The 21,114-nt window shown below is 45.4% G+C and overlaps 1 long non-coding RNA gene across 2 annotated transcripts in view; it reads left to right on the top strand.

The window, feature by feature from the left end:
• LOC142244749 (uncharacterized) overlaps positions 1 to 21,114 on the top strand; it is a 42,866-nt gene that overhangs the window by 5,228 nt on the left and 16,524 nt on the right. Inside the window, exons 2-3 of one of the 2 annotated variants that reach the window (XR_012724634.1) lie at positions 3,690 to 3,886; positions 20,529 to 20,651. This is a non-coding gene — a long non-coding RNA (uncharacterized LOC142244749). The remainder of the gene's footprint in view (positions 1 to 3,689; positions 3,887 to 20,528; positions 20,652 to 21,114) is intronic. The other variant, XR_012724636.1, reaches the window with a different exon arrangement.

The raw sequence follows: 21,114 nt of genomic DNA, 5'->3' as shown, positions 1-21,114 counted from the left end.
TAGAAGGTGGCTGTTGATACTGAGGAGATTCAATGTAGATAGAAGAGGGATGAGGGGCGGAGCTCTGCTCTAGCTCCTTCTTCCTCTCGTTCTAGAATTTCATCAGCAACAACTACCATCTTGTAATTCCATGATTGTAACTACACAATGACATTATATATATATTATACACACACACACTTTTCCAAGAGTGGCAGAGAGACTGTGGAAGGTTTGAAGGGTGGAGGTGGAGCTAGAGTAGAGCCTGGGTGGAGCGTCAAGGTGCCCGAAAATTTAGCCAGTATGGGGCCCTGAAATTTCTAGTGGCAGCTGTGCTCACGCAAATCGCATCACGGGGCCGCCAATTGAGGCGGAGAACAGCGCGATCGCCACCGCAGCGATTTAGATTATGCTGTCACTTTGACAGTGCGATCTAAGGAGTTAACAGGTGCGGGTGGATCTCTGATCCACCCTCGCCTGTTAGCTGCACATGTCTGCTGTTCAGGTTGGCAGACTTGTGAGGAATAATGAAAGCTCGTCATTATGTTCTTATTTGTGAAGAGGTTAATAAACACTGTGGCACGTGATACTGAAGTCCTCAGTTACCGTCCAGGTTTTAGTGGTGTAAACTGCACAGTTTGGTTACTAAGGGCAACAAAAGCATGAGGCAATGTGTCTGGAATTGTTCAGGTAAGGTTTCTCAGGACAAAACTGACTAATTTTCTGGAAACTACTCCAGGAAATATTTGTTAGGTGAGGTTTATGAAGAGATTTTCTTTTCCAGAAGATATGTCCACATGATGTCTTTTAAATAGTGATGGGTGCACCCGGACTGTAAAAGTCCAGATCGGCGCAATTTCAAAAGTTCTCAGGGAAATCCGGCTAATAATCAGGATTTTGAAACTCGGGAAATTAAAAACAAGCGCGCTATACTTACCGAGTCTCCAGCGTGGCTGTAACTACTTCCGGGCCACTCACTCTTCTTCCGGGGCCGCTCATTAGCCTCATAAATATTCACTGTTTCACCTGCCCACTTAGTTCTGTCTCAGTGATTGGTTGCAGATAGACAGCGCCCCCAGCCTATGTGACAGAGTGTCTGACTACTTGCAATCACAGACGATGTCTGTGTTTCACCGTAGATTGGAGTAAAAATAAACAAATAAAGAAAACAAAATTAGCATAGTATCCCCCCATATGATACGAGCACAAATAAAGCACATGGCTGCAGCCCCAGCCGTGTGCGTATCTTGGCTGTGTATCAAAATAAGAGGAACTACATATGGCATTTTAATTTTTTAATTATGTAGATAAATAATGAAAAAAAAACGGCATGCGTTCCCCCCCAATTTTGATACCGAACCATAATAAACCCAACAGCTGGGGTTTGGTATTCTCAGGCTGAGGAGACCCATTCTTATTGCACCCCCCTCAGCCTAAAAATAGCAGCCTGCAGCCACCCAGGTTCCATCCATTAGATGTAATAAGGGGTTAATAACAGCTTCAGCTGCCACTAAGCCCCAGATTAGTAATTGAGTGGGTCTATGAGACCCCCCCATTACTAAACTAAGTGAAAAGAAATAAACATAAACACCGAAGAAATCCTTCTTCCCCAAAATACCCAGGTCCAACATAATCCACACGAGGCTCTACAATAATTTCAGTTCTGCTACAGCTGAAGTCACAGGGGGTGGCCATAGCACATTACCGCACGCTGTGGGCTTCAGGCAGAGAATGAGCCACAGCAATAAGCGGTGACATCACTCAAGTTATTTGCGGTTAAAGTTGGAGGTTTCTATGCTCCTCCACCTGTGATCGCAGGTAATCGGACCTCAGGTGACCTCAGTTGACATCACAGACCTGCATTTCCTGGTAGAAAAAACATTTTTTTTGCCAAGAGATGCAGGTTGGGTGCTAGAATTTCATAAGCATATTCCTGCACCCAATCTACACCTTTTGATGGTATGATGCAGTAGGCATGACATTTTTTTTGCCAGGAGGTATAGATTGGATGCAGGTTTATGGTATATAAATGTCATCACCAAGTTTGCATCTCTTGGCTTAATATGCAAATATGTGGTTTACTATCAGGAGGTGCAAATTTGGTGCTCAAATCTGGTGCATACATATTAGCATCCAGTTTGCACCTCCTGGCAGAAAATCGCACTTTAACGGCTTCAAAAATGTTTTTTTGCATGTTTGGTGGTAAACTTTTTACACCATATTCATGCACCCAATCTATAGCTCCTGACATAACAGCGCATCAAAACCGCATGTGGTATGATGTGGTAGTGATGCATTTTTTTGCTAGGAGGTGCAGATTGGTTGCAGGAATATGCTGTAAAAATTTCAGCATCAAATCTACATCTCTTGGCAAAAAAACAGCAGTTTCTGCCAGGAGATGGGTTTGTGAACTCAGTGACCGCAAATAACCTGAGTGATTCCACCACTCCTCGCACAGCTATGTCTGCCTGAATCTCACAGCGAGCAGTCACGGTCTATGGCCGCGCGCTGTGCCTTCAGATGTAGTAGAGCTAGAATCATCATGGAACCTCGTGTGGATTACATCGGATGTGGATGTTTTGGGGGATAATAAATTGGTGAGGGTGGGTTTTTGTATTTTATTTCAAATAAAGGATTTTTTGGGGTGTTTATATTTATTTCTTTTCACTTACATATTAGTAATGGTTGGGGGTCTCAGACGCCTCCCATTACTAATCTAGGGCTTAGTTGCAGCTGTGGGCTGTTATGAACCCCTTATTACCCCGATTGCCACCGCACCAGTGCAATCGGGATGAGCCGAGTAAAGTTCTTGAATTGTTGCATCTAATGAATGAGACAATCCTGGGTGACTATAGGCTGCTATTTTTAGGCTGGGGAGGCCCAATAAGCATGAGTCTCCCCAGGATGAGAATACCAGCTGTTGGCTTTGTTATGGCTGTGTATCAAAATTAGGAGGGACCACACTCCATTTTTAAAAATTATTTAAATAATTAATAAAAAATAAGCTGCATGTGGTTCCTCCTATTTTGAGTCAAGATAAGCCTATGATTGGGGGCTGTAGCCTGTAGCCATATACTTTATCTGTATGTGTAATCCAAAGGAAACAGGGGTGGGGGGAAGCTCACCGTTAGTTCTGCAGACCCAAAGGTGTGCCGACGTGGCTGGTTACCACAGGTTAAATAGAAAAAAGGAAAGGTCCAGCACCAAAATTTTCCATAAAAAATTCTCTTTATTGAGACATCACATACCTGATTAGATCAAATATGTCCCATGATGTTGACCTAATAAGGACATCGCCTTACGCGTTTTGGAGATTACTCCTTACTCATTAGCATATTATTATTATTATTTATTTATAGAGCACCATTAATTCCATGGTGCTGTACATGAGAAGGGGGTTACATACAAAATACATATACAAGTTACAGTAGACAGACTAGTACAGAGGGAAGAGGGCCCTGCCCTTGCGGGCTTACATTCTATATAGCATATGAGTAAGGGGGGCCTTATTAGGTCCACATCATGGGATAGATTTGATTTTATCATGTATGTGATTTCTCAATAAAGAAGACAGAATTTTTTATGGAACATTTTGGTGCTGGACCTTTCCTTTTTTCTATGCTTTATTTGTCCTGGGTATCATAATATGGGCTGACCCTATGCCATTTTTTTAAATTTACTTATTTATTTATTTTTACATTAATCTACAGTGACCCGCAACTAGGGTCTGTGATTCCAAGCAATACAACATACGGTCACAGGCTGGAGGCGCTGTCTGACTACAACCAATCACAGATGCCAAGACTGCCGATGGGCGGGAGAAGCAGTGAATATGTAAGAGGCTAATCAACGGCCCCAGAAATCGAGTGAGCGACCCAGAAGCCGTTACAGTTGTGCCGGAGACTTGGTAAGTATAGCACTCATGCTTTAACACTATGTAACAAATTTTAATTTTTTGTTTGTCCTTGGGTACCAAAATGGCACAAATTCCAAGAAAGTTTGCTTTTGTGGTGAGGACATTTGATAATTTGAAATCTATGTTTTCTAGAACATTCACAAAATGTGCAACGTTGTGTTGACCGCGAGAAACTTCCGGAAATGCGAGAACTGTCGACAAAATAGTATAAATACAGGATCCTTAATTGTCCATTTCTGTTTGTGTTACAGTTGATACCTACCTGCATTTAATTTAGATGGCATCAAGAGGTTGTACGTATCCGGCAGATGCATTTTGCTACATTTGTTGCGGATTTATAAAAACACGAGTTAAAAGATAGAACGTAGCAGCATCTTCTAAGATGTGTGAACCCTACATAGCCTACTTCAGCATGCCTGTAGGGCAGGGGTGGGGAACCTCCGGCCCGCGGGCCGTATGCGGCCCGCAATGACCTTTTCTGTGGCCCCCGGGGCACTGGAGCAGATTCCCGGTGGCTGCGGTGCTCGGGCAGCCGCTCATCTTGTCTATTGCCGGCAGACAGCACTGGGGGTGGGACTTCCTCCCTCTTGCTCCTACATGCTCCCTGTGAGAGTGCAGGTAGGATCAGAGTGATGGGGGAGGGGCCTGCACGGGACATAGAAGGCTGTATAGTGCCATGCGTTGTACCTCTCACACTGCCATTCTGTGCTCGGCTGTTCATGGCTAGCAGGTCTTTTCCTAGAGAGAAAAGACGAGAATGAAGCCAGCCCTTGAGCTGAGCTGCTGCATCCATCACTTGTGCTGCACCTGATCTTACAGGGCAACTAAGCAGCAGGTACTTATATCTGCGCTAAGTGTGTATATATCTAATATATACCACCATATATCAAATGTATTTGTCACTTAAGTGTCCAGCGTCTGTTGTGTATACGACATGTGCGTGTGCTGTGTATGTGCTGTGTATACGGTGTGTGTGCTGTGTATGTGCTGTGTATACGGTGTGTGTGCTGTGTATGTGCTGTGTATACGGTGTGTGTGCTGTGTATACAGAGTGTGTGCTGTGTATGTGCTGTGTATACGGTGTGTGTGCTGTGTATACGGTGTGTGTGCTGTGTATGTGCTGTGTATACAGCATGTGTGCTGTGTATACGGCGTGTGTGCTGTGTGTGCTCTGTGTATACGGCGTGTGTGCTGTGTATGTGCTGTGTATACGGCGTGTGTGCTGTGTGTGCGCTATGTATACGGCGTGTGTGAGCTGTGTGTGTGCTGTGTATACGGCGTGTGTGAGCTGTGTGTGTGCTGTGTATACGGCGTGTGTGAGCTGTGTGTGTGCTGTGTATATGGCGTGTGTGCTGTGTATACGGCGTGTGTGAGCTGTGTGTGTGCTGTGTATACGGCGTGTGTGTGTGCTGTGTTTGGCACTTAATAAAGTTTCATATTGTAAGGTTTATTGGTATATCTAATTCCTGGTGTGCACATGTTTACATGCAGAACTTTTTGGCTTGTTGAGTGCTGTGTATGGCTTGTGTGTGTGCTGTATACGGCATGTGAGTGCTGTGTGCAGTATACAGTATCTCCTGTACATGTGTACTATATATGGTCAGTGTGTGTCATGGGTAGTGTACAATATGACAACTGTGTCAAGGCTGTGTGCAGTATACGGGCAGTGTGTCAGAGCGGTGTGTGTGTGTACAGTGTCTCCTGTGTGATATATATGATTTACCAATCTGCGCTTCAAACAAAGAGAAACCTGGAAAACCAGTTGAGAGACGCAAACATCACAGCCACACCAAAGAGAATCAGCTCTGGCCGCCACAGTAGGGGTATAGGGGTGAGTTAATTAATTGTTTGACCAATTATAGCCGGGTCATTTTCAAGTTGATGATTTTGTGCGGCCCCCGAAGGTTGGTAGAATTTTCCAAATGGCCCCCGGCAGTAAAAAGGTTCCCCACCCCTGCTGTAGGGGATCAAGACAAACCATGGGCGCCTCATTTCACATGTGAATACTGCAAGAGAACTCTTGAGGGTAAGGAGAACAATTGTTGATCGCTAAGATATCAAGATTTTAATTTTGGAGCTTGGAGCAGCTTTGCTGCAGTGGTGCATGGTTTCCTGGGCACTCACAAGGATGAGACATATGTGCAACTGGTTTAGACTCTGATAAAGAACTTTGGAAAAAAGGGATGTAGGATGTCTCTCAAAGTACATATCTTGGATGCTCATCTTGACAAATTAAAGGAAAACAAGGGGGCTTACTTAGAAGAGCAAGGCGAGCACTTTCATCAGGATATAAAGTACTTTGAACGACGATACCAAGGACAGTATAACAAGAACATGATGGGAGACTATATTTGGGGGTTGATTCATGAAAGTGATTTGCAGCATAATCGTAAATCAACAAAAGCTACTCACTTCTAAACCACTCTTGCTCATCTTGGTCAATATTAAACGTATATACAATGTTTTTGTAACTGTATCAACAAAAAGAAATTATCATTTTTGATTTCCCTATGCAAATACGTAAAACTGAATATTGCATTGTCCTTGTCACAAAAGCAAAGTCTGATTAATTGTCCCCACAGCAGCCCCCACATTGTATAATGGCTTCAATAGTAGCCCCCTACACTGTATGAGGGCCACCAAAGTAGTCCCCACAGGATGAGAGCCCCCACATTAGCTCCCATACTGTAGAAAGGCCCCCTATTCGCTCCCACACTGTATATTGACCCCTACATTAGCTCTCACACTGTAAAAAGGTTCCTCAAACTGTATAAGTTCCCCCCACACCAGTGGCATAACTAGAGTTTGATGGACCCCGATGCAACATTGACATGTTTATGTCACATGCACAGGCCCTTGCAGCTTTCTAAATCCTATAAAGACATGTAGTAATGTCCCCCATCCTGGTATATATAGTATGTCCCAATCCTGGTGTATATGGGCCCCCAGCCTGCTGTATATGGATTATCAATCTGGTGTATATGGACCCCCCAGCCTGGAGTAAATGGGCCTCCAAAATGGTCACCATTCTGGTGTATATGGACCCCCAGACTGGGACCCATGCTAGTATATATGGGCCCCACCCTAGGCTCCATCCTGGTATATATGGGCCCTCACCCTGGGCCCCATGCTGGTATATCTGGGCCCTCATGCTGGTATATATGAGCCCCCAGCCTGGGTCCCATTCTGGTGTATATGGGTCTCCAGCCTGGGCCTTGTGCTGGTATATATGAGCCTGCAGCCAGTATATATGGGATTCTGACATCCTGCGTGTGTGCTGTCATCAGCAGCAGTGCAGGGAGATTGTGTCTCAGCATTGCAGCAGAGGTTAACCATGTCGTCGCGCTGTGCACACCGATATAGTTAACGGTAGCGCTGCTCCGGGTGGACCCAGCGGGCCCCCCTGTGTGCCCCCCAGGAAACGGGGCCCGAGGCGGCCGCACCCTCTGCCTTCCCGGTTGCTACACTACTGATTCTTTCTATCTAATTTGCTATCTACCCATCTATTTTAGCTATCTATCAAGTATCCTATCATATTTTTTTTTTCTCCTTTAAAAAATGCATTAACAAAATTGCGGCAAAAACGCATGCATTTTTACTTTTTTGGGGTTTTTTTTTGGCAAACGCAGTGTTTACAGTTGTCAACGTCTGACAGAGGGTGCAGTTTTGTTGTCAAACCTAAAATGCAGCATGCGCACATACCCTTATAAGTTTTATATTATTGAACTTTAGACACATTAGATAGGACTGACATTTGGTAGCTGTAATTGAAGTGAAACTGGGGAAAAAAAACTATGCATGAATTCAGTCATCCCTGTTTTGAGACATGCTTCATACTATATGAGTTAGCAGGTAAGGCAACAAAGTCCTTAGAGCATGTCTCCTTTAGGTACCTTCAACGAGTCTGAGTGGTACCTATTTCTTCTAAGATCTATGTTCAACTACTGAAAGAACCCCAAGGAAGATGAAATCATGAGGTACACTCTCTAGACGAGAGAGTCAAAGCCTCTGTTCCCATGGTATAAGCATAATTCTCTTAACTATCACTAAAAGTTTTGTCAGTGGTCCGAGGTCTGACTGCAAGTCTCATAAATATTCTGGTACTGCGTGTAGTATTGTGCCTAGAATGCTAAATATCAGGAACAATGAGACAGCTGGCAGACTGGGAAATTCTCAAAATCCTCTTAACATTTCGGTGGACATTCTAACTGCATACTTTCTGGTGTGTTAACAATGTGACAATTTTATAGTGTAAATCTCATCCCAATAAATTACACGACACTGTACCACTGAAAGGAAATGCTGCCAGTGTGCTTATGAGACGTTTATTTACAGCTGCTCTCAGGGCTGTGGAGTCTGAGTCGGTGTTCATTTTGGTGGAGTCGGAGTCAGTATAAAATGGATCGGCTCAGACTCCTAAAATATATAATAAATTGGGTACAGTAGTGCAATGCAGAACACACACAGCCTTTTTGCTGTATTTGTTTAGGATATGTTTTTCAGCTGCAAAAGCAGATCAGCTTTTTTAAAAACCGCATCACCTGAAAGGTTTTTGAGCTCATAGATAATGTTTTCAATGGCAAAAGCAGATTAGAAAAACACCACAAACTGACATGCTCATTCTTTGTGAGGATCTGTTTTTGAGACCAAAAACGGAACCTCACAAAACAATGCTTCAAACATAAGTACAGTTAAACTGATGAATGAGAGTAATGAACAACAGAAGAAAATTTAGGATTCAGTATGTGTGAGATGGAAGGCCACAGTGCTGCTCATGTAACTGAGGAACAAACAGATATTACAACAGAAGAACATCAAAATGATACTTTAGATTTAGATGATCTTGTTGAAGCTGCTTCAAAACACTTTCATATTCATCACATGCGCTGTGTTGTGCACACGCTACAGCTGGCAATAAGAGATAGTCTGCAAGTGGGACATGCTGGAAATCTGATTGGAAAGAAGGGAATTTTGTTACTTACCGTAAATTCCTTTTCTTCTAGCTCTTATTGGGAGACCCAGACGATTGGGGTATAGCTACTGCCCTCCAGAGGCCACACAAAGCACTACACTAAAAAGTGCAAGGCCCCTCCCCTTCTGGCTATACCCCCCCGTGGTATCACGGGTTCTCCAGTTTTAGTGCCAAAGCAAGAAGGAGGAAGCCAATAACTGGTTTAAACAAATTAACTCCGAATAACGTCGGAGAACTGAAAAACCGTTCAACATGAACAACATGTGTACCCGCAAACAACAAAAAAATCCCGAAGGACAACAGGGCGGGTGCTGGGTCTCCCAATAAGAGCTAGAAGAAAAGGAATTTACGGTAAGTAACAAAATTCCCTTCTTCTTCAGCGCTCTATTGGGAGACCCAGACGATTGGGACGTCCAAAAGCTGTCCCTGGGTGGGTAAAGAGATACCTCATGTTAGAGCTGCAAAACAGCCCTCCCCTACGGGGATGTCACTGCCGCCTGCAGGACTCTTCTACCTAAGCTGGCATCCGCCGAAGCATAGGTATGCACCTGATAATGTTTGGTGAAAGTGTGCAGACTCGACCAGGTAGCTGCCTGGCACACCTGTTGAGCCGAAGCCTGGTGTCGTAATGCCCAGGACGCACCCACGGCTCTGGTTGAGTGGGCTTTTAGCCCTGAAGGAACCGGAAGCCCCGCAGAACGGTAGGCCTCTAGAATTGGTTCTTTGATCCATCGAGCCAGGGTGGCTTTAGAAGCCTGCAACCCCTTGCGCGGACCAGCGACAAGGACAAAAAGTGCATCGGAACGGCGCATGGGCGCCGTGCGGGAAATGTAGATTCTGAGTGCTCTCACCAGATCCAGCAAACGTAAGTCCTTTTCATACCGGTGAACCGGATGAGGACAAAAGGAAGGCAAGGATATATCCTGATTAAGATGAAACGAGGAGACGACCTTAGGGAGAAACTCCGGAATGGGGCGCAGCACTACCTTGTCCTGGTGAAACACCAGGAAGGGAGCCTTGGATGACAGAGCTGCCAGCTCCGACACTCGCCGAAGCGATGTGATCGCAACAAGAAACGCCACTTTCTGTGACAGGCGAGAAAAGGAAACTTCCTTCAGAGGCTCGAAAGGCGGCTTCTGGAGAGCAACTAGTACCCTGTTCAGATCCCATGGATCTAACGGCCGCTTGTACGGGGGCACAATATGACAGACCCCCTGCAGGAACGTGCGCACCTTAGGAAGACGTGCTAGACGCTTCTGAAAAAACACGGATAGTGCCGATACTTGCCCTTTAAGGGAGCTGAGCGACAAGCCCTTTTCTAACCCCGATTGCAGGAAAGAAAGAAAAGTGGGCAATGCAAATGGCCAGGGAGACACTCCCTGAGCGGAACACCAGGATAAGAAAATCTTCCACGTTCTGTGGTAGATCTTAGCAGAAGTCGACTTTCTAGCCTGTCTCATTGTGGCTACAACTCCTTGGGATAATCCTGCAGACGCTAGGATCCAGGACTCAATGGCCACACAGTCAGGTTCAGGGCCGCAGAATTCTGATGGAAAAACGGCCCTTGGGACAGTAAGTCTGGTCGGTCTGGCAGTGACCACGGTCGACCGACCGTGAGATGCCACAGATCCGGATACCACGATCTCCTCGGCCAGTCTGGGGCGACGAGTATGACGCGGCTGCAATCGGATCTGATCTTGCGTAACACTCTGGGCAAGAGTGCCAGAGGTGGGAAGACGTATGGGAGCCGGAACTGCGACCAATCTTGAACTAATGCGTCTGCCGCCAGAGCTCTTTGATCGCGCGACCTCGCCATGAATGCCGGGACCTTGTTGTTGTGCCGGGACGCCATTAGGTCGACGTCCGGCACTCCCCATCGGCGACAGATTTCCTGAAACACGTCCGGGTGAAGGGACCACTCCCCTGCGTCCATGCCCTGGCGACTGAGGAAGTCTGCTTCCCAATTTTCTACGCCTGGGATGTGAACCGCGGATATGGTGGATGCTGTGTCCTCCACCCACATTAGAATGCGCCGGACTTCTTGGAATGCTTGCCGACTGCGCGTCCCTCCTTGGTGGTTGATGTATGCCACCGCAGTGGAGTTGTCCGACTGGATTCGGATCTGCTTTCCTTCCAGCCACTGTTGGAAGGCCAGTAGGGCAAGATACACTGCCCTGATTTCCAGAACATTGATCTGAAGGGTGGACTCCTGCGGAGTCCACGTCCCCTGGGCCCTGTGGTGGAGAAACACTGCTCCCCACCCTGACAGACTCGCATCTGTCGTGACCACTGCCCAGGATGGGGGCAGGAAGGATCTTCCCTGAGACAATGAGGTGGGAAGGAGCCACCATTGTAGAGAGTCCTTGGCCGTCTGGGAAAGAGAGACTTTCCTGTCCAGGGACGTTGACTTCCCGTCCCATTGGCGGAGAATGTCCCATTGAAGTGGGCGCAGATGAAACTGCGCAAAGGGAACTGCTTCCATGGCTGCCACCATCTTCCCGAGGAAGTGCATGAGGCGCCGTAAGGGGTGCGACTGGCCTTGAAGGAGGGATTGCACCCCTGTCTGTAGGGACCGCTGCTTGTTCAGCGGAAGCTTCACTCTCGCTGCTCGAGTATGAAACTCCATGCCAAGATACGTTAGCGACTGTGACGGTGACAGATTCGACTTTGGAAAGTTGATGATCCATCCGAACGTCTGTAGAGTCTCCAGCGTAGCATGTAGACTGAGTTGGCATGCCTCTTGAGAGGGTGCCTTGACAAGTAGATCGTCTAGGTAAGGGATCACCGAGTGTCCCTGAGAGTGCAAGACTGCTACCACCGCCGCCATGACCTTGGTGAAGACCCGGGGGGGCTGTCGCCAGACCGAATGGCAGAGCTACGAACTGAAGATGGTCGTTTCCTATCACAAAACGTAGAAAACGTTGATGTTCTGTAGCAATTGGCACGTGGAGATAAGCATCTTTGATGTCTATTGAGGCAAGGAAGTCTCCTTGAGACATTGAGGCAACGACAGAGCGGAGGGTTTCCATCCGGAACCGTCTGGCGTGCACATGTTTGTTGAGCAGCTTTAGATCCAGAACAGGACGGAACGAGCCGTCCTTTTTTGGAACCACAAAGAGATTGGAGTAAAACCCTCGCCCTTGTTCCTGAGGCGGTACAGGAACCACTACTCCTTCCGCTCTTAGGGAGTCCACCGCCTGCAGCAGGGCATCTGCTCGGTCTGGATGTGGGGAGGTTCTGAAGAACCGAGCTGGAGGACGAGAACTGAACTCGATTCTGTACCCGCGAGACAAAATGTTTGTCACCCACCGGTCTTTGACCTGTGACATCCAAATGTCGGAAAAGCGGGAGAGCCTGCCCCCGACCGGAGATGCGGAGGGGGGGGGCTGGAAGTCATGAGGTAGCCGCTTTGGAAGCGGTTCCTCCATTTGCTTTCTTGGGGCGTGCGTGAGCCCGCCAGGAATCTGAGACTCTTTGCGTCCTCTGAGTCCCTTTGGACGAGGAGAATTGTGTCTTGCCCGAACCTCGAAAGGACTGAAACCTCTGCTGCCATTTTTTCTGCTGAGGTTTGCTTGATCTGGGCTGGGGTAAGGAAGAGTCTTTACCCTTGGACTGTTTAATGATGTCAGCCAATGGCTCGCCAAACAGTCTATCTCTAGATAAAGGCAAGCTGGTTAAACATTTTTTGGAACCAGCATCTGCTTTCCAGTCCTTTAACCACAAGGCTCTGCGCAAAACTACCGAATTGGCGGACGCCATTGAGGTGCGGCTGGTAGATTCTAGGACCGCATTGATAGTGTAAGACGCAAACGCAGACATCTGCGAGGTAAGGGACGCCACTTGCGGCACCGCTGGATGTATGATAGCATCCACTTTTGCTAAACCAGCTGAAATAGCTTGGAGTGCCCATACGGCTGCGAATGCTGGAGCAAACGACGCGCCGATAGCTTCATAGACAGATTTTAACCAAAGGTCCATCTGTCTGTCATTGGCATCCTTAAGTGAAGCGCCATCCTCCACTGCAACTATGGATCTAGCTGCAAGTTTGGAAATCGGGGGGTCTACTTTTGGACACTGGGTCCAGCGCTTGACCACATCAGGGGGGAAAGGAAAACGTGTATCCTTAGAACGTTTAGAGAAACGCCTTTCTGGATGAGCGTCGTGTTTCTGGATTGACTCTCTGAAGTCAGAGTGATCCAAGAAAGCACTCAATTTACGCTTGGGATAGAGGAAACGAAACTTCTCCTGCTCTGCAGCTGCCTCCTCTGCAGAAGGAGCTGGGGGAGAAATATCCAACAGTCTATTGATGGCTGAGATAAGCTCGTTTACCATGGCGTCCCCATCCGGGGTATCCAGATTGAGAGGGGTTCCAGGATAAGACTCCTGATCACTCTCTTCAGACGCATCACAGGGCGACTGATTGCGCTGAGACCCTGAGCAGTGTGATGACGTTGAGGGTCTTTCCCAGCGAGCTCGCTTAGGGTGGCTGGGGCTATCATCTGAGTCATAATACTCAGCCTGGGAAGCCGGGGACCCCCTTGCAGTCTGGATTAATTCCAACTGAGGGGGATTAGAGGACAGAGACCTCGCCGTGTCCATAGACTGAGCCCCAGTCATGGATTGCAAAGTTTCAAGGATTTTTGCCATAGTCACAGACATTCCCTCAGCAAAAACTGCAAAGTCTGTCCCTGACACCGGGGCAGGACTTACAAGCGTCTCAGCCTGGGTCACTACCCCTCCGGACTCCGGCTGGCGAAGCAGCACCGGATCTGAGCATTGCACACAATGGGGGTCTTTCGAACCTGCTGGTAGAGCAGCCCCACATGCAGCACACGCAGTGTACACAGCCCTAGCCTTGGCAGCCTTGCGTTTTGTGGATGACATGTTGCTGCCTCCTCAGAGCGATCTGGGGTATCCAGCCAGGAAGCGACCTCACAGTGCAAGAAATAAATAAATATATATATCTGGTGACACAGTACACCAATGCACACTGAGGCACTAGAGGGGCCAGCTGAAATGCCGCTTACCGCCCGCTTAAGAGCGGGTGCGTGGTCTCCAAAAGCCCCCTAGTCCAGGTCTCCCAGAGCCTTGCGTCCTTCCTCTAGCCAGACTGCATGTAATGGCTGCCGGCGTCCTGGGAGAGGAGGGGGGGCGGGCCCTGGGCGTTCCTGGCTAAGAGCGGGAAGCCTGCTTCCCTCTGTGCCTAGTGAGAGGGCTGGAGCATGTAAATCAGGCTCCAGCCCTCGTCGCTGCTGCGAAACAGCGTCTCTCCCCTACCCTGATTGACAGGGTGGGGGCGGGAACGAAGCGGAGCTAGGCCGCAAAAGCCGGGGACTGGATTTATAAACGCCGCCGCCGTAAAAGCGCGGTCGGCGTGTCCCCGGCGCACTACAAGTCACAGCAGCGCCGCCGGTCCAGTGGGGGTCGGCGCTGCGTTCCCACAACACAAAAGTCCCCCAGTAAACTGCAGGAACACCAACTCAATCGTTACGGTCCCCGGCGCACTACAACACCCAGCCAGCCTGGAGTGTGCCTGTGCCTGCCGGGGACACAGAGTACCTGTATGATGCAGGGCCTTGTCCCTGATTGTACTCCTGCTCCGTATCCATCAGGTGCTATGGGTCTGTGGATGGAGCCCGGCGTCAGAGCTTTGAGGCCGGCAGGATCCCACTTCCACAGAGCCCTACAAGGGGATGTGGAAGGAAAACAGCATGTGGGGCTCCAGCCCCTGTACCAGCAATAGGTACCTCAACCTTACAACACCATCCACGGGTGAGAAGGGAGCATGCTGGGGGCCCTATATGGGCCCTCTTTTCTTCCATCCGAAATAGTCAGCAGCTACTGCTGACTAAAATCTGTGGAGCCATGCGTGGATGTCTGACCTCCTTCGCACAAAGCTTGAAAACTGGAGAACCCGTGATACCACGGGGGGGTATAGCCAGAAGGGGAGGGGCCTTGCACTTTTTAGTGTAGTGCTTTGTGTGGCCTCCGGAGGGCAGTAGCTATACCCCAATCGTCTGGGTCTCCCAATAGAGCGCTGAAGAAAGTGAGGAAATTGGTTATTGCCGCCAGAACCCCCTAAAATTGATTCCATCTTCAAGAGACGTGCTGGAAAAGGGGCAATTGTTGATCAAGCCACTCGGTGGGGCAGCACTTATTTAATGATTGAGCAGTGACTTGAACTAAAACCGTTTCTTATACATATGGCGAACCCTCAGGTAACCCTAAATGAAGGTCAATGGACACAGGTGGCTGAATTGAAGGAATTGCTTAATCACCCATTTACCGTGACTAAAAAAATTACAAGCTGAGGATTTATCTCCTGGCATTTTCAGAGAGTGGAAGAACTTGCTATTTTGCCTGTCCCAAAGAGGAGGTTTAATCGCAGATGGCATTTCTGCTTCAATGAAACGAGACACAGCTATTGGAAAATAAAATTCTTCTGGCAGCTGTTTATATGGACCCAAATCATCGTATACTTCTTGATGATCAACAGCTTACTAAAGGAAAAGAAGCTCTGACTGAGGTAGCAGTTAGGATAAGGGGCCTACAGGACTGCCAGGCGCAAGAGGACTTGGGTCCTGACAGTGCTACTGCTGCTATATCTTCATCCTCATCAGATTGAGGAGTTTAACTTTGACAAGTATTTGGATGACATGGAGCAGTTAAAGCGTTGCTGCAAGGAAAAAGATTTCACTCCGTCTCCTATAGCAAGCAGAGTGACCATATTTCAGTGAAATTTTTCACTTGCTCTAAAATAATAGAAAAATTCAACCGTTCCTCAAAACTAACTGTGCATGAGGCAATTCCTTTATACCTGGAAATTGTTAGAGATGTTGCCCATGTGGTTACAGATTTGCCTCCAACCCAAGTTACTGTAGAGAGGTTGTTCTCTAGCCTTAAAATTATTAGGTCACATTTGAGGTAATCTATGAAGAAGGATCTGATGGAGGCAGTTCTGTTTCTTGCAACAAATTCATAGACTGCATAAATGCTATTTAGTAGATTTGCATATTTTTGTTGAAAACTGTTTTTTGCCACTTACATAGTTTATTACATAGTGTTTTATATATATATATATATATATATATATAACACTAAGACAAAAGTGTGGGGCCAGTCGCACACTGTAAAAAACCAAAATAAATTCTACCTTAAAACATAAATGGAGGCATTTGGAATGTTATAATGGCCATTGTGATACTAGCCCAGCGCCCCTTCACGGCACCTTCATTAGCCTTCTTTGTGTTCACCACCTGATCTAGTAGGTTTTTAAAGCCCAGAAAAGATGCAGTTTAGTGTAGGACCCAGTAAAGGAGGGTGCCGTGAAGGGGCGCTGGGATAGTATTACAATGGCCATTATAATATTCCAAATACCTCCATTTATGTTTTAAGGTAGAATTTATTTTGGTTTTTCACAGTGTGCGACTGCATCCCCCTTTTTTTGTGTGTGTATGTATGTATATATATATATATATATATATATATATATATAAAATCTATATTACATAGTGTATTACATATTTACAATTTATTACAGTTTTTTGTGTTCTAAGGTTGTATTCCAATAAATATATTTTATGTTCTATCTAAATATCTTGATTATTGTATCATAAAATGATTAAATGTCTGGTGTTCACATTGTATTACAATACATTTTTCACTTAAATATAAGCAATATACACTACGGATCAAAAGTTTGGACACACCATCTCATCTCTAGAACAACTATTAAGAGGAGACTTTGTGCAGCAGGCCTTCATGGTAAAATAGCTGCTAGGAAACCACTGCTAAGGACATGCAACAAGCAGAAGAGACTTGTTTGGGCTAAAGAACACAAGGAATGGACTTTAGACCAGTGGAAATCTGTACTTTAGTCTGATTAATCCAAATTTGAGATCTTTGGATCCAAACACCGTGTCTTTGTAGAAAAGGTGAACGGATGGACTATACATGCCTTGTTCCCACCGTGAAGCATGGAGGAGGTGTGATGGTGTGGGGGTGCTTTGCTGGTTACACTGTTGGGGATTTATTCAAAATTGAAGGCATACTAAACCAGCATGGTAACCACAGCATCTTTCAGCGGCATGCTATTCCATCCGATTTGCGTTTAGTTGGACCATTATTTATTTTTCAACAGGACAATGACCCCAAACACACCTGCAGGCTGTGTAAGGGCTATTTGACTAAGAAGGAGAGTGATGGGATGCTACACCAGATGACCTGCTTTCCACAGTCACCAGACCTGAACCCAATCGAGATGGTTTGGGGTGAGCTGGACCGCAGAGTGAAGGCAAAAGGGCCAACAAGTGCTAAGCATCTCTGGGAACTCCTTCAAGACTGTTGGAAAACCATTTCCGGCGACTACCTCTTGAAGCTCATCAAGAGAATGCCAAGAGTGTGCAAAGCGGTAATCAAAGCAAAAGGAGGCTACTTTGAAGAACCCAGAATATAAGACATATTTTCAGTTGTTTCATACTTTTTTAAGTATTTCATTCCACATGTTTTCATTCATAGTTTTGATGTCTTCAATGTGAATCTACAATTTTTAGAGTCATGAAACTAAAGAAAACTCTTTGAGTGAGAAGGTGTGTCCAAACGTTTGGTCTGTACTGCTGTACTGTATTTGGGAGTCAGAGTCGGAGTTGGAGTCGGTGCAATGGAAATTGAGGAGTCAGAGTCGCAGGTTTGACTTACCGACTCCACAGCCCTGGCTGCTCTGTTTCCGTAAGCAAATTTACATTGCCATCCAAGCTGACCTCAAACATATGGGTACCTGTTTTGGGTAGGTTAGAGGCTAGGTCACAGTGTAATGCTGTTTATTCATGTAAACTACTACATACATGGCTGCTTTTGGTATGTCTGTCTTCTTAAGGATTCCTGGATACGATGATTTTCCAGGAAGCAGTGTAGAAAATATCACTTGTCTATACTTTTTTAGAGCGTTTTTAGGTCTACTTGGTTATCTTCTGCCCAGACCACTGTATTCATCAAAGTGCAGCAATCACCAGGATTTTCCTATATAACCCAAAGCCAGTGCTTTACTGGAACTATCATGCTGATTCTATACATTTATTCTATACCTTTACTTGTCAGAGAGCATATATAGGTTTTGAAACACAAGCAAGTAAAGTTTGTAAAATGAGCAGCTTTTTGATTGTCAGCAGTTGCCAATCAGCTAATAGCTGGAGTGGGTTTTGATAGTGATTCCTGCACACCTGCCTCCCCCTATCTGTTATTTATGCTAATTCTATTATAGAATTATTTTACTAAGTGGCTAGATGGAGCTTTGCCGATGTCATGCCCATGTGACCAGAAGGGGCAGGGCCTCAACCAACATAGCTGATACCAGCGAACAACAATATTTTTCTGTTGGGTGAGGCCCCGCCCCTTCTGGTCACATGGGTATGACATCAGCAAAGGTCTTTCAAGCCACGCAGTGGGGCAGGAATCACTATCAAAACAAACCCCAGCTATTAGCTGATTGGCAGCTGCTACCATTCAAAAAGTTGCTCATTTTACAAGCTTTACTTGCTTGTGTTTCAAAACCTATGCTTCCGAGCTGAGAACTAAAGGTATGTATAGAATCAGCATGATAGTGCCAGTATAGCACTGGCTTTAGGTTATATAGGAAAATCCTGGTGATTGGTGCGCTTTACCAGGCAATAATCTCCTGGGCCACAAAGTGTATTAAATACTGTAATCATAATCATGTATGTCTGGTTGATGTCGTAGCAGTTGCATACAATTTGTAGATGCTGAGCAAAAGCCATATGTGTTTTTATCAAGGAGCAGGTGAATTTTTTATTATACTCCTTCACTTGCCAACCAAAGGTCGTGGCACAGTAGTTTCCTGATGAATATGTTTGTTCAACTCTGAAACTCATAGATTAATAAAACTGCTCTTTGTTCAATACCAACATCTCCATTGAATATCTTCTTGACTAGCAGCACAGCAGAATTATTCATATACACTCATATGAAAAAGTTTGGGCACCCCTATTAATGTTAACCTTTTTTCTTTATAACAAATTGGGTTTTTGCAACAGCTATTTCTCTTTTATATATCTAATAACTGATGGACTGAGTAATATTTCTGGATTGAAATGAGGTTTATTGTACTAACAGAAAATGTGCAATCCGCATTTAAACAAAATTTGACCGGTGCAAAAGTATGGCCACCCTTATCAATTTCTTGATTTGAACACTCCTAACTACTTTTTACTGACTTACTAAAGCATTAAATTGGTTTTGTAACCTCATTGAGCTTTGAACTTCATAGGCAGGTGTATCCAATCATGAGAAAAGGTATTTAAGGTGGCCACTTGCGAGTTGTTCTCCTATTTAAATCTCCTATGAAGAGTGGCATCATGGGCTCCTCAAAATAACTCTCAAATGATCTGAAAACAAAGATTATTCAACATAGTTGTTCAGGGGAAGGCCAAGAAAAGTGGCAGGCCAAGAAAAATATCAGAAAGGCAGAGAAGAAGAATGGTGAGAACAGTCAAGGACAATCCACAGACCACCTCCAAAGACCTGCAGCTTCATCTTGCTGCAGATGGTGTCAATGTGCATCGGTCAACAATACAGCGCACATTGCACAAAGAGAAGCTGTATGGGAGAGTGATGCGAAAGAAGCCGTTTCTGCAAGCACGCCACAAACAGAGTCGCCTGAGGTATGCAAAAGCACATTTGGACAAGCCAGTTACATTTTGGAAGAAGGTCCTGTGGACTGATGAAACAAAGATTGAGTTGTTTGGTCATACAAAGAGGCGTTATGCATGGAGGCAAAAAAAACACGGATTCCAAGAAAAGCACTTGCTACCCACAGTAAAATTTGGTGGCTGTGCTTTGGGGCTGTGTGGCCAATGCCGGCACCGGGAATCTTGTTAAAGTTGAGGGTCGCATGGATTCAACTCAGTATCAGCAGATTCTTGACAATAATGTGCAAGAATCAGTGACGAAGTTGAAGTTACGCAGGGGATGGATATTTCAGCAAGACAATGATCCACAACACCGCTCCAAATCTACTCAGGCATTCATGCAGAGGAACAATTGCAATGTTCTGGAATGTCCATCCCAGTCCCCAGACCTGAATATCATTGAAAATCTGTGGGATGATTTGAAGCGTGCTGTCCATGCTCAGCGACCATCAAACTTAACTGAACTGGAATTGTTTTGTAAACAGAAATGGTCAAATATACCTTCATCCAGGAACTGATTAAAAGCTACAGGAAGTGACTAGAGGCTGTTATTTTTGCAAAAGGAGGATCTACAAAATATTAATGTCACTTTTATGTTGAGGTGCCCATACTTTTGCACTGGTCAAATTTTGTTTAAATGCGGATTGCACATTTTTGTTAGTACAATAAACCTCATTTCAATCCAGAAATATTACTGAGTCCATCATTTATTAGATATATGAAACTGAAATAGCTGTTGCAAAAACCCAAATTGTTATGAAGAAAAAAGGTTAACATTAATAGGGGTGCCCAAAATTTTTCATATGACTGTATATATCTTTCCACTATTGTACTTACTGCTGGTTTTATTCCAACATACAGAACAGCAGCATCAGCTGACATCTATACCTACATAGGATTTTTGCCTGACACAACCCAGCCAGGTGAGCAACACATACTATCTATGTTTATTGCCTAGGTGATGCCCTATTGTGTGCTTTGTGTCACTTTCTACCTTGGCCACTGTCAGAGAGATTGACAATTTGCCTCGTAGCCAACATTCCCAAAGTAAGACCGCAGAGGAGTAGGAAAGGAGAGAAAAGTAAGAAATTTTTCTTGATATGTAACGCTGTCTTTCCTAGTAAAAGATCTGTTCTTCATTGGTGATTTAAATAACCAGGAAATTTATTTAGTTTAAAGTTATAATTAAAAATTCATTAAAATTATAGGAAAAAGATACACATGCACAGAGATCATAGTGTGACAAGTATGGCTTGCCTCCTGAAAGGTTCAGTTATTAGCTCAAAGTTTGGACACACGTGCCGAAATCAAAATGATATATTGCATATTCTAAAGAGTCAGTTTTGTTGAAACAATTTCCATGATTTCAAGGATCATTTTATGCTCAAAAATTCAACATGTCCTTATGATAAGCATTTGTCCTTCAGTTACAGACTAAAAGTCTTTGTGCTAAATCATTCATTTTCAAAACTTTCTGCACAGTTGAACAGATAAATTTACTATGCAGCATGACATATACTAATAAGAACATAAATATTTATTCA

This window comes from Anomaloglossus baeobatrachus, chromosome 1 (genome assembly GCF_048569485.1).
Source record: "Anomaloglossus baeobatrachus isolate aAnoBae1 chromosome 1, aAnoBae1.hap1, whole genome shotgun sequence".
Taxonomy (NCBI): domain Eukaryota; kingdom Metazoa; phylum Chordata; class Amphibia; order Anura; family Aromobatidae; genus Anomaloglossus; species Anomaloglossus baeobatrachus.
This window is presented reverse-complemented; position numbering and strand designations above follow the sequence as displayed.